This window comes from Eurytemora carolleeae, unplaced genomic scaffold, assembly GCF_000591075.1.
Source record: "Eurytemora carolleeae unplaced genomic scaffold, Eaff_2.0 scaffold541, whole genome shotgun sequence".
NCBI classification, from domain to species: domain Eukaryota; kingdom Metazoa; phylum Arthropoda; class Copepoda; order Calanoida; family Temoridae; genus Eurytemora; species Eurytemora carolleeae.
In genome coordinates this window covers 104766-119191 of record NW_019396589.1, presented here as the reverse complement: position 1 = coordinate 119191, position 14426 = coordinate 104766, and the positions used below count along the sequence as shown (strand labels likewise).

General features: G+C 31.5%; 1 long non-coding RNA gene across 2 annotated transcripts; it reads left to right on the top strand.

Moving 5' to 3' along the window:
* Window positions 1-117: 117 nt before the first annotated feature.
* Window positions 118-2467, top strand: LOC111705968 (uncharacterized). Of its 2 annotated transcripts, none has more exons than XR_002766116.1 (3): window positions 118-160; window positions 1884-1940; window positions 2391-2467. It is a non-coding gene; the product is annotated as an uncharacterized LOC111705968 (long non-coding RNA). The 2 variants fall into 2 exon arrangements; XR_002766117.1 differs by lacking the exon at window positions 118-160 and adding an exon at window positions 167-355.
* The last annotated feature ends 11959 nt before the right edge of the window (window positions 2468-14426 follow it).

Genomic DNA, 14426 nt, shown 5'->3' with positions numbered 1-14426 from the left:
TAACTTTCACAATGAGAGTTTTACTTTGATAGTTCCTTTGAGAACAATTAATTTTCTACACATCTTAAGATTTCAAGTTTTTCATCATTTTTCAAAGTGCAATGAAAATANAACAAGACAAGTAGGTTTTATACTTTGATGAAATACCTAAACAAGACAAGTAGGTTTTATACTTTGATGAAATACCTAAACAAGACAAGTAGGTTTTATACTTTGATGAAATACCTAAACAAGACAAGTAGGTTTTATACTTTGATGAAATACCTAAACAAGACAAGTAGGTTTTATACTTTGATGAAATACCTAAACAAGACAAGTAGGTTTTATACTTTGATGAAATACCTAAACAAGACAAGTAGGTTTTATACTTTGATGAAATACCTAAACAAGACAAGAATGTTTTCTTTTTTATATATTTTATATTTGAAACCTTTTATCTTGGAACCTGGATAAAAAGAATTAAATATGTGTTTTTGTTTTTGGAAAATGATGACGTCAGCAGATTTTTTATCTTATTTTGGTACAGCATGCTATTCTAAATAAACTGGAATAATATTAATCGATTAAAGCCTTAAAAGGTTTTTAACAGAAATAGAAACAGTTTGCGGCATTCATCACTGGTAATTTAATTTCATCAATATTTTTTAAATAAAACAATTAAATCATAAAATGTGGTCTGCCATTTATTTATTTCACATATATAAAACATTTTAAGAATTTTGTTTAAATTTTAACTTATTTAATCATTCACCAGAGGCCGAATTTAAAGAATTTGATCCGGGGCTTAAATTTAAGTTGCTGCTCAAATATGGGTTGTTCCGCTAAAAATGGTATTCTATGTTTCAAGATTTAAGCCGGCGCTCAATTGAAGTCGGTTTTTGGGGGATTTGAGACACGGCTCAAATTCATTAAATTCGGTTTTATTTAGAATAGCACTGTATTGAGGTTTCAACTTAAAAATGTTGTAATTAAAGGAGCTCATTAATAACAAATTTTAATATCCAAATATCTTCAAAAACCTCATGATCTATTTCTTGCTACAATTTATTTATCTATTGGAATTCATAGTTTCACATATCAAAGGTCTACGAATAAGTTTATAAAGATATACGGTTTTTAAAATTTCAATCTGTGACAACTGACAAGTGTCAGCTAGATTTTAAACAGTAAAAGACATAAGAATCATTTTACTATGTGTGCGAAACGGCTCCTCGGAGTCCGTCGGGAATCCATCTGACCAAATTGTCTGTAGAGAGGGACATTAAGAACAAAATTGTATTCCATTGTATTTATTTCGGCTTAAATGTGCGTTCTATTATAAAGTATTATAAATTATTTGAATTATGAATGTTGATATAATTACAATTACTGATGTCTAATATATGAATTAAAGGAATCCTTAATGATAATATGTTGTGAAGTAATTTTATAATGATTTCCCTGAATAAGTTGATATATATCCCATGATGAATAGAATTAGACTAAAGGAAAAGAGCATGTTTACCTCACAACAATATCATATATAATAGAAATTTCTCTTTATTATTACTTACGAAATAATAGCTTTTGAATAGTTTAAATGGGTCTTATTATTTGTAAGAAATATAATACCCTGAAATAATAGCTTATTATTTGTAAGGAATATAATACCCTGAAATAATAGCTTATTATTTGTAAGGAATATAATACCCTGAAATAATAGCTTATTAAATATAATACCCTGAAATAATAGCTTATTATTTGTAAGGAATATAATACCCTGAAATATATAGCGGGACAATGCAATGTTTCTAAATGTTTTATATTCCGAACACTATTGGAGAGAAATAATAATTTCAAAAAAATAATTTTAAGAATATTTTTTAGATTTTTCTTTTTTTAAGGTGTGTAGATCTTACTATTGAAGAAGAGATGAAAATTGAAGAAAGAAAACCTGCCAGGTAGAACACCTTTCAGCAAGTTCAAGCTTGGATTATTTTTTTTCGACTTGCTGAGCAATGATATGTTAATCATCGATTTTTGAAAAAAAAAATGAATTTTAAAAAATTAGATTATGTAGAAGAAAAATGGTGATTTTTTTTTAGCCTATGTCAATCCGAAGGTGCTCAAGGGTTCCTTAAAAAAATGTCAGCCCATTTGGTTCAGCCGTTTGGCCAACTACCTAGCATATATACATATATATGAGCGTTAAGCTTTGTAATATAGAATAACTATGTTTAAACTATTTTTTTTCATTAATATTATAATGCTTATTTCTTTCTTTGTAAGTATTTCAGTTGCACAGCTTTGAAAATCCGCGAAATCCACTCATTCAAAAAAAATTCCCAATTCCCAAAATCTTCTGGCTTCAAAATTTCTCCTTTAATTACTAATTAGAACTGATGTTGTAGGGTGACTGTTTATGATTACTATAACACAGAAGAGAGATATGAAACAACATACACCATCTGAATATGAAGCATCAAACTCGAGAGTGACATTGCGTTTATGAAATGGAAATTTAATGCATTGTATTTTTGTACTGAATTTAACACTCAAGACTGAATCGTGGACATTTTCTAACATTTAAATTATAAATACCTAACTTTAAACTCGAAAAATTTTCTCCTGACTTTAAATTCAAGATTTACATCTATAACATCAAAGTACTAGACTTTAAACTCGAAACCTACTTAACGCCATTTGTAACAATTGATTACTGGATATGAAACTCAAGATAAACATTATAATATTTTAAAACATTTCGACCATATTAGAAATTTAAAACCAGATTTTGGAGGAACATTAATGCAGACTTAAAATATGTGATTTTCTGAAGAACATTGTCATCTATAATATTAAAGTAATTATGACAATCAATCATAAAAAATTTATAAGAACCATTTTTTATGTAAACCCATATTTGTGATGATTAAATTAGAGAATCAAATTTGAACATTTAAATCCGAATTTTTAAATAAATATATGAACAATTTAAAGAGAACTAGAAAGTAGTAAAACTCAATATGTATTTTTATCATTTACGATTTTTAGTCGACAATTTGCGGATTTCGATTATATTAGATAATGAAGAGTGTTAACTCTTGGGTTAAAACAAAATATTGTTAATTAGGACCGTTTAACATTTGATCAAATTAACAATGATATTCTTGTTTTCCTAGCTGATAATCAAATGTTGGGTAAATCAGAAAAGTGCTCAGATCATTTTACGCAAAAAAAAGGGATAGTTTCGTCCTTATTTAAAGGGAGTGTTCGCGAAAAATGAAAGGGGGTATAGGCTAAATGCGATAAAAAAGCGCTTTTTATCGCATTAAGCCTATACCCCCTTTTATTTTTCGCGAACACTCCCTTTAACAGACATTTTATAGCAAACGTTTATGAATTAGACCTGAACCTCTACATGTTTTTAAGCTATTTTAAAGTACTTCTATGGTAACTTAAAAATACTCTTTATTACATACAGTGAAACCCTTAATAACGAACACATCGAAAGAATTCATCAAATGTCGTATTCTTCACCTTCTGATAATGAAATGTTGCAGATATTTAGTTTTTTAATTAAATGATTATATGGAACTCTATAAAACTGTTTTCGAATATTCATGGCTATTTATTTATTTTTGCAAATACTGAAATTTACGTAATAAAGTATAAAACTCATTAAAAAATTCTCAAGACGACATTTGATAAATTCTTCCAATGTATTCGTTATTAAAAGTTTCACTGTATAATATTTTAAGTGGATGTATTGAACACATTTAATATCTTATATTTGTATTATAACTGGTTAAGTTGTAAGATAATTCTATAATATATTCTTGTTTGCATTTTATGGAGCCTGTTATTGCATAGAAACACAAACTTTTCTCCGCTATATACTTCAATTATATGAATTCAGGAAATAAACAGAAATAAGTCGGACTTACAGCGCTCAGTCGGTGCCCCTCCCTAGGATCAACTTAAGTCATTGGACACTGCCATGCAGCTACTTGACCAATTTCTTAGACGTTCTACCTTGGGTAGAACCATAGTAACGCTTTACCAGAGCAGTGTAGATATATAGATACGACCTATATTTGAACCTATGGTAACATTAATAAGAAATCGGCCTACTGTCTTAAACATTTTTCAAACAATAAACTTTTAGTGTACTTCGCACCCCCTTTTATTTTACTTAAGCAACCGAGCCGTATTTGACTCAAATAAGAGGTTTATGGTGTAATTTCAATATTGTTGACCCCCCCCCCCCCACACCCCCCTTTGGGGGGGGGGGGGGGGGGGGGGGGGGGACGGCTTGTTTAAGGAGGAGTATTTTATAGACAGAGTTAGAAAAGATATAATTCGGACTTTTAAGAAGTGGGACTGTGAGTAACCATCGAAACAACCCTTAAATGTACAGAATTCCTAGATATTCATTTCAACTCTGCAGAAGAATACTAAACCTTACCAAAAAGAGAATTCAGAGAGTTAGGAGTCACCATGTTACCATTAAAAAGTGGTATGAAATAAGTATATAAATAGCCCTAAAACTGACGTAAGTCAATCCACAGAGTATAGGAAAAAATGTATTTACAAGTAAAAAATGAACAAATAAAATGATACTGATGAATCATTGAGTCATAAAAAGCCGGAGCTCTCGTAGCGGATTCTCCGCCTTTCATTCGCCTTGATCGGGGTAACTCTTCTAACTCTTCGTCACTACTGGTCTTTGTTTCGACTTTTGCCCAGGTCATGTCGTGTCCTCCTGCCTTGTTTTCAAGCCCATGTCCATCCCCTTTTGGATGAATTCCCAATAGAATTTCCGGTTTCAACGGCATGGCTTGCTTTTCCACGAGAAGTTGGCATTTCTTAACGTATAAATATCCCTACATGATTCAGATGAGGAGACTTGCCATCTGTCCTACAGTCTGCCCGACCTATAGCTATATACAAAAGAGCTGATACGTTTTCTTGTTTATAGGCCATGACTATAAAACTGTAATTGCAGAAAAGGTGAACATTCTTGTCCTCTACGCGGAGAATGTTTGTCAAAATCAATTATATATAGAGCTGAAGTTATATCAAAAACAGGTCCTGGTTGCTCAGAAGAGAGTGCTGAATATATAGGCCTCGCATCCAACTCTGTTAAAGAGAGATACAACAACCATATTGTTTCATTAAGGGTAAAAAATATAGCAAATGAGCACCAGTCTTTCAAAACACATCTGGGAAATAAAGAACAAAAACGCTTCATTTGAGATAAACTGGTCTATCTTAGCCAAATGCATATCATACCATCCCGCCAGCAAATCTTGTAAGCTGTGCAACCTTGAAAGAACATACATCCTAAAATCTGACCACAACTTCCCTTTAAATAAAAGATCGCAAACCCTGGGAAAGTGCAGATACAGAGAGAAGTTTTTGAACACTAACTGATGTTTAGATATAACTAATTTGCTGTGATTAGAATTAGATGTATATTTTTTATGTAAAATCCTGTTTCATCAATAGTTTTATTTTTTTAAATATCCTAAAAGATTTCAAAAATCTCCCAAAAGATTTTAAGATTACCAAACGCCCCCCCCCCCCTCCATCTATGTACTAGAAAGTTTACTGGATTTGTTAGTGTCCTATACTACAGTTTAACTTCAGCAAACAGCAAGCTTAATTATGAATTGTAAAATGTTAAATAAAATTACATTTTAACATCAAAGCAAAAATAAAAATGGAAGTTAAAAGTTAAAATTTTATCTTCGCAAATAGATTTAGGAATTAGAATTTCTTTTAACATTTATTTTGGAATTTAAATTTTAACAATAAAACAAAATAGAATAAAGAAGACACAATTTTGCTTTTTTGCTTGTTCTATCTCTGCTCATGTACATCTGGAAACAATCTTTCAGCCTTTTATTGTGAAACACTTATTGATATTTTTTTGTTTTTCTGTTTTGAAAAAGATCGCTTCATGTACGAGGGTGCTAGAGCGTCGGGAAACCCATCGGTCGAAGGGTGCAATTTAAACAACAAATTTTTTTAGTCATTCCGGCAAGAACCATGCAATACTTTTAGTTAGTTTTCAAAGCACCTATACCGCTCAAGACAGGATCATTAGGTAGAACTTTCATGGGTCTCGATCTAGAGACAAAGTGATTTTATTTCTGCCTATACCCCCTTTCATTTTTCCTTTACAGTCTCTTTAAGAAAAGATTTTGCATTTACAAAACCTCTCACTGCAATCTTGAGACGGGTTTCTAAATATATGATTGCAGTCTCTATCTGCTCTCTTCTTAAAGGGAGTGACCGGCTATGTAAGGTAGTTGAACTGAGTATGCAGTGTTGTGGAAAACTTCTTTCGGATTCATTTCAGACATATTAAACTTTTTAAAGATCTGTAAATCCTGATTTTGAGCGCAAATTCGAAGTTCGAAATTCCTTTTTGGGGGGTGGATACGTTTTCAGAATAAGTTTTTTGAAATTATTAAATAACGACTACATAAAATGTAAAAAAGTTCTACATTGAACTAGAGGAACATGTTGAGAAAATAAAAATTAATCTTATAGTCGAAAATAAGTAATCTTGTTCAATTACTAGTTTCTATTTTCTCATTATTCACAAAGATTTTCGCTGATTTTTTTAGAATTATTATTGAAAAGACGACATTTAAAGAATTTGAAGAAATCTAAGAATAAATTCAAAGAAAGTTTAATATGTCTCACATGAATCCGAAAGAAGTTATCCACAACACTGCGTTCTCGTTCAACTACCTCACATAGCCGGTCACTCCTTTTAAAGATTCAAAGTTATAAAATTTCATTCATAAATAGTCTAGTTTATTTGTATATATTTTACTTTTTTTATTTTTCCCTTTCTTCTTTTTATTTTATTCCTACTTTTCTTCTAAGACTCATATTCTACTTTAAAGTTAAATTTAAAATAGAAAGTTATTTCTAAACTTCGTTTCGAAACACAAACAAAACTTTTTTAATCTTTGAAACTTTGAAACTTTGATGTTTAAGGATTAAATTTGACATTAAGTCAAGTTCAAATAAAACCCATTAGTATTTTTGTTGTTACATAAATACAACAAATACTGCCTAACTACTACTAGCCTAACTGAATTGAATAATGAAGCGAGTAAAGTACACAAACTATATTTATACATTAAAATAGCAAAAATAATAATAGTTGAGAAAAAGGATAGGTGTACAGACAAACCACTTTAGGAGTTTTTTCGCCTTGACCGGCGGGAGTATTTACAAAATGTTGGATCCCTTATTCCGCCGTTTCTATAGACAGGCGTTATCCCCTTTCTAGTCTGCCCGTCTTGGCTGACCCTGCCGTGCCAACATCTTATCTCTGCTCTGCTCTTATTCCCAAAGAGTGCAAGCGCAAAATCAAATATTTCTAACTAAATTTGTACTTAGCGCATGATATATTGCATGTTGACCTTAACTAATTAAATATCTATATCTTAAAACTAGATCCATTCAATTAGTTTTAATTTAGGATTTCAAACAGTTTAATTCACAACACTTAGTGTAGCATTTTCTGCATTTATTTAGCAGTTACTTTGTTCATCTATATATAAATTTGGCTTGTCTGTTTGTTTGTATCCAATAAACGTCAAAACGGCTAAACCGATCGGGCCCAATTTTTTTGTGGGATATCACGTGACCCACACATATGAATGATAAAAAATTTTTAAAAATGTGTTTTAAAGGTTTTTAATTTTGTAAAAAATTTAAATTCTCGAAAATCCGCGAATTTTTTTTTTAAATCCGCAAAAATTTTTTCTTCTTTGTTTTAAAATATAAACAAAAAGAACATGTTCACAATTTAAATAGAAGATGGGCGCGAAGCGCCCTAAAAGCCTAGATCATCAAAACTTTAAAAGACTCTTAGAAAGTTTCACAAAATTCTGATTAATTTCAAAAGTGGTTATTCTTAACATTTTTAAATAAATAAATAATGATTTATTGAAATAAAATCAAATATTGATTATCCCTCACAAATAATAATAATAATAATACTGTGGAAGACGCAGTTCCACAAGATTTTAGGCTGTCCTCATGATCTCTATATTGGTGACCCCGAATTTAAACATTCGGTGATTTAGTGCTGAACCCTTTCACCACTTTCCTAAACTCCTCTTTCAATCTATCACAAACTCTATCCTCATCTACCTATACAGGAATATACAATCCATAAATAACAAGAGTCTGTGTTAAACTGTGTATATTTAGATAAAAAAGGGTACTTCAAATAAGTTGACCGCAACTAGGGTCAAGGAACTAAATAAAGTATATTTACAGGTTACAAAGATATAAATGAAATAGGGATTTATGTTACAGATGTATAGAAAAACCAATATTTTAAATGGAAGGTTTAAGAAAACTTACCTGGTTTCAAAGTGGCAAAGTTTTCTTAGACTTTGACAACTAATAAAAAATGAATACACAGTAGACACACTTTATACACGTACAGGGTGACAACACAACAACAAGGATTAGGGGATTAAGCCCTTTTGCTATTAAAAAACTTAAAAATGACAAAAAAAAAACAATTAGTTTACAGTGAAATGAGTACAGATTAATGTATTCAAATCCGTACATTTGTCGGAAAATTTAGGACCGGAATAAAATTTAGGAGGACTACAAAAAAGTGTGTATGTGAGTTCGCGAGTAGAAACCAAAGGCCAAGGCGTTGCGACACTTTAAAGTCAAGGCGAGTAGAGTTTTCTATATTTCAGTGTACTATATTTTGTTTTCTCTCTAATTAGTTGTATTAATGACGTCACTGTACACCATTACTCTGTATGCCCTCTTCTCTCGTTTTCTTTAGGTTAAAAATAGATTTATCCTCTAATCCTTAGATAACACTGGAAAACAAGTATAATTGTATTATCTTCTAGGTAACAACCTTTCACCTCTCATCATTTTTAAGGGAGGGGTTGCTCTGCTACGTTAAGCCACACAATTCTACCTCCGAGCCCCAGGATATTCATATTTTAGCTCTACACCCTCTGCTAAAACCGCCTAATCTTTCGGTCAGGCAGAGTAGGTGAGACAAAATCTTGCCTGTACTACAATAATTTCATTTTCCTTAGATGTCCCTAGCGACCAACCAGGGCAAGAAGCTGGGTTGGGACAATACAGCCAAACCATTTTTTTTTAGTAAAACCGTAAACTCTAAGCCTTTGTTGAATTAGAGGCAATTGAACTTTTTTGTGCCAGCTGTCTGTACAAGCTGTGCCAGTTGTCTCTCGTCGGATCCCAAAGTTAATACAACAAATATCTTAAATGTCACGCTTAACTTTGGTTTTAAGTTAAGATCAGTCCTATTTAACTTAGTGTTTCTGTTGCCGTCTCACAAGCTGCTGTAAAATGGCGACGTAAAAACGTAAAACTTGTTCATTAGTTATTTTGTTATTTTACTTGAAAATGGGAAATAAGTAATCAAGATTCATATACATTCAGATCTGAAGCTGTTACGAAAATTCAAGGAAAATTCTCAAAATCCCCCCCCCCCTCAATAGGCGCTTATTTTAAACTTTCAGGCTGAAAGAGACTGAAAAAATTCATACCGTAGGATTGTCTAAATTCCACTCTAATTTATATTCTATTCTCTTTGGTTAATTGACTACACTCAAAGAGAATAGATTATATATTTACTCAAATTTAAGTGTAAAACGGCTAATTTGTTGTACTGTTTCCAAACTGCAGGTGTACTTCACACATTTGTGCTTTATAACCTTTCATGCCCTGAAACATCATTTCATAGAAAAAGTTGTCTTGAAAATTATTTGATTTTCTCTAAATCAATTCTCCGATAGCCTGTCATGCATTCCCGAGTCCATTTTAACATAAGCAAACAGTAAAACTAATATTTTTGAAATACTCAAAATATTAAAATTGAGGATGAGGAATGTAAACATAGAGAATAGAATATACAGCATGGGTACTGGAATAGGGTATCCCAACGAGGCTCGCGCACGAATGAAAGGTCGATACGGTACGGGGGGAAGATCCGTATCCTCTGACGTCACTGATTAAAACTATTGGTGGAGAATTCTCAGACCGCCAAAGAAATGCCAATCACAATTATGCGTATACTCGCCAGTGTCCACTTTGTGCCCTGTACCGGGTTATGACGTAGGTAAGATACAGAAGCTAGAATTATATGACTACCTTACCCTATTCCAGTACCCATGATTTACAGAGAGGAAGTAAAAGAATCTCTCGGTATGAATTTTTTCAGTCCCTTTCAGCCTGAAAGGGAATTCAAAGTGTATAAATCATGTAAATGTTCACAAATTATATGCAGTAGAGTACATAAATACAGTATGTTCCCTAGACTATCCATTTCAATTTCGAATTTTTTAAACTGTTAAATGAACTTTATAATGAATTAGGTGAATAAAAACACCATTTGATTTATAGTTATAACGGAAAATCATCGTTTGTAAAGTGGAAGGCATAGAGTCTATGTGAAATGATCATTGGTCAACTATGAAACCAGCCTATTTCATAATTTGGTTTTCTTTTAACAATAATTTTAGATTTTCTATAAAATGATACTCCAGGGCCCAACAGGTTATATAGCATAAATATGTGAAGTACACCTGCAGTATGGAAACAGTACAACAAAATGGCCGTTTTACACTTTTTTCTAGTAAATTCCTCTTTATATATTCTATTCTCTATGAATGTAAATGTTTAAAAACTCTTTAATTTCAATTTCATGACTTTTATACAATGGGACTCATAAAATTGTGAAATGGAAAGACAACATTTAAGTTTAAAGTCTTGTTAGAAAGTAAAACGGCTCTGAGACAGCTAAGTGGCAGCTGCGGAATGGGGGGAAACAATCCCAGAAAATTGGGGGAAGCTTCTATATGTAGAATGCAGATACTTAAATTCTATTTTAAGAATGGATTAAAAACATTTTCCCTGCGGAACGCCTAATTAAATAAAAAATTGTTTCGTTATAAAAAGATAATACTTTTGTTTGGGCAGGCAGGTAGCTTAAAATCTGCTGGTGTGGGAGTGGGGGCACTTTTTTGGACCAGAAAACCTTAGAAATGGTCGAAATAAATAACTTATTAGACATTACAGTTTAACGATAAAATAGAACATTACAACAGTATGCCTGAGGATTCAGTTTGAGCGTCAAGCTTTTAGCCTGAAGTGCATTTCTTGAACTTTTATTTTTTAACGGCATTTTTATTTTTGATGCCATTTTTGTTGTATTAAAAATAATGTTTGGCTATTTGTGTAAGCACAAATTTTTAGTATTAAATGTATTTATGGTTTCTAGTCTTAAACTCAAATCTCAATATGATTTATCTATTTTATATGCATGACTCATAAAAGGCAGTTTTTGTTAGAATGTAAAGCTTTACAATAGCTCCTAAAGGAAAGAAAAAATATTGCAAAACTGTAGACAAAATATCTATCTAAATTGCCGTTTACAAAAGCAAGCAAAGTTTTCCATTTTTTGCTATGTTATTGGGGAAGAGAGAAAATAATGTTATTTACCCCTCCCCCCTTCCTGGCCGCTTACTCCTAGAATCCCCTTGCTAGAGTTGTCTTCGAATTGTTTTTTGCACTGATTTACAAAAATCATCCAAATTTTGAGAAAAATATTTATTGTCGAAAAAAGGAAACCAAATTTTTTATTTTCTTTTTACAATGTATACAAAGAGATAATGTTTAGAATTGAAATAGAATATGTTCGCGCCCTAATAGCCTTTTTATTTAAAATATGAAAATTATTTAAAACAAGATATTAATTGCAGTATACAAATTAGATTCTGAAGCAAAACAGATTAACAATTCTGTATGTAGTCACTTTACAAACGACGATTTTACATTTTGATGTTTAATAAAATAGTGATTTTAATTCACCTATATAGCTAATACACACGTTACGTTAATAGTTTTTTAACAACTTTATAAAATAAAGAAATTGTAATGGATTGGTGTGATGCATGGTGTATAATTTGTGAACATTTCCATGAATTGTACACTTCGAACTCCTTATCAGGCTGAAAGGGACTGACAAACTTCATACCGAGGGATTGTTTAAATTCCTTTCTATTCATATTCTCTGTTCTATGACTACACTTAAACATTTTAATGTGCTTCTTATTTAAGTTACGAAAATGTTAAGTTTTTGGTCTAATTAGGTTAATCTGAAAATTATAAATTATTTCAAAATATTATTTAATAAATCAAATCTGCAATTGCTCATGCTCGCGGTAGGCTACTACCCTGATGGACGCAGCCAAAGGCTTGAACAACAAATACTTTGTTCTCATGCATAACAGGATCCAAAACTTATTAATTTCAAAACTTTTATTCTTTGGAAGCATTTATTTAAAAAACTTAATCCTCCATTTCTGTACGACTATGTTGTAAGGAAGCGGCCCGACGTACAAACCTCGACTGGAAAAGGTAATTTTGAAAGAATTCATAGCTAGTGCCTGGGCACTTTCTTCATAGCTAGTGCCTGGGCACTTTCTTCATAGCTAGTGCCCCTGCTTGGGCACTTTCTTGACCTGTTTGAATGAACTCGTGAAAGGACATATAAAATACGCAATTTAAAGTGACCCACCTGCATTTTTAGAGTCGCATAATTGATTCAAATTGGTACCTGAAGAAGCTTTGTCCGTATTAAAAATTCATTAGATATCCATGTTTTTAACAACTGATTATTTTCCAATTTGGTTTCTCTACAAAAATCACTTGTTCAATTCTGCTGCAGAAAGAAATGTCAGAATTTTTATAATTAAACACTTTTCAATCTGGAAAAAACACGATATTTTCCACATAATCTATATAATAAAACAATATATAAATGTTGCGTATAGCCGTTACGGCTGGACCGATTGGTCTGAATTTTGTTGTTGACACTCATGAGTGGCCGGGGGGGGTGTTTTAAACTAAATAAATCGAAATTTTTTCAAACTTTAAAAAAATATTTTTTTTATATTTTTTTTATTCCACGGGCAACGCCGGGCTCTTTACCTAGTTGATAATAATCATCTTTAAATGAAGGGTCACTTGAAATTTAAAGGAAATTATTTTTGTATCTCTTTTTTTTTAGTGTATTACTGATAATTAACTTTGGAAAGTGACAAATGTGACTTATTTTTAAATGTGATATAAATCTGAAATATACCATTTTTACAGATTATTTAAATCTAAGAAAAACCAGAAGAAAATCAACTTTTGTGAAGGACAATTAGCAAATCATCTGATACTATTAAAGAGAAATGTCAAAAGTGCATCTCCGGGAAATCCAGTTTTGACGTCATCTTATGATTATTTTGCTTTTCACTATATTTCTAATCCTTATCATTCAACACCTTCTCTTTTTTCCTTATCCTTTTCATTCTCTTCCTTTCATCTATTACTAAATATTTTTTCCTTCTCCCCTTTTTGCCTTTTCCTACACCCCTACCCCCCTCCTTCTTTCTCCTATCATTTTTCTTTCCTTACATACTTTTTTATTTTCCTTATCTTTATCATTCTCCCCTATTCTTTTTTTCTCCTCTTCTCCTTTCATTCCCCCCCCCCCCCCCCCTCCCTCGCTCTCTTATCCCATTTCTTTCTAGCCTTCTTCCTCTTTTCCTCTTCCTTATAATTCTCCTCCTTTCCTTTTTACCTCAATCATTTCCTTTATATTCTCTACCCCCAATGCTCTGGTATTTTCTTCCCCCCCCCCTCCCCACTTCCCTCTTTCTCGGACAAACTGATATTTTATACAGTGTCATTTATTGTGTTGGCACACACACTGGTTTGTGGAAACCGAATACATTTATTCTAGCAATATATTTATTTACATTTCCTTACATTTACCTTGACTATATACACTATATTTTAGTGTACATTTTACCTTTACTAGGGGTCATCGAATTAGACTGTAAAACACTAAAATCCTAAAAACCGTTCCATGATGCCTTGATTCCTATGTTAAAACAAATTCGAAAGACATTTTTATTTATTTGAAAAATCGATTGGAGATACCTGAATGGCGTTTTTATGTGAAATTTTTTGTTATTTTTATAAAACTGTATATTTTAAACACATTTTGTAATATGAAACATTTGATATGGAGGTCGTCTTCTTTGCCTAATAAGCCTGTTTGATTGAAAAGTCAGAATAAGGAGAATTTTTACCATTTTTGCGAGTTTTTCATGTAATTAACAACATGTAACAATTAAATTCAGACAAACATTTTTTCGTGTACTTAACAACTTAATATGTAATAATTTAACTCAGACAAACCTTTTTTCATGTACTTAATATCTTAATATGTTATAATTTATTTCAGACAAACCTTTTTCATGTACAAAACAACTAAATATGTAATAACTTATTTCAGACAAACCTTTTTAAGATTGTACTAATAAAACTTGCATCCACAAAACAAACTTTTCAGC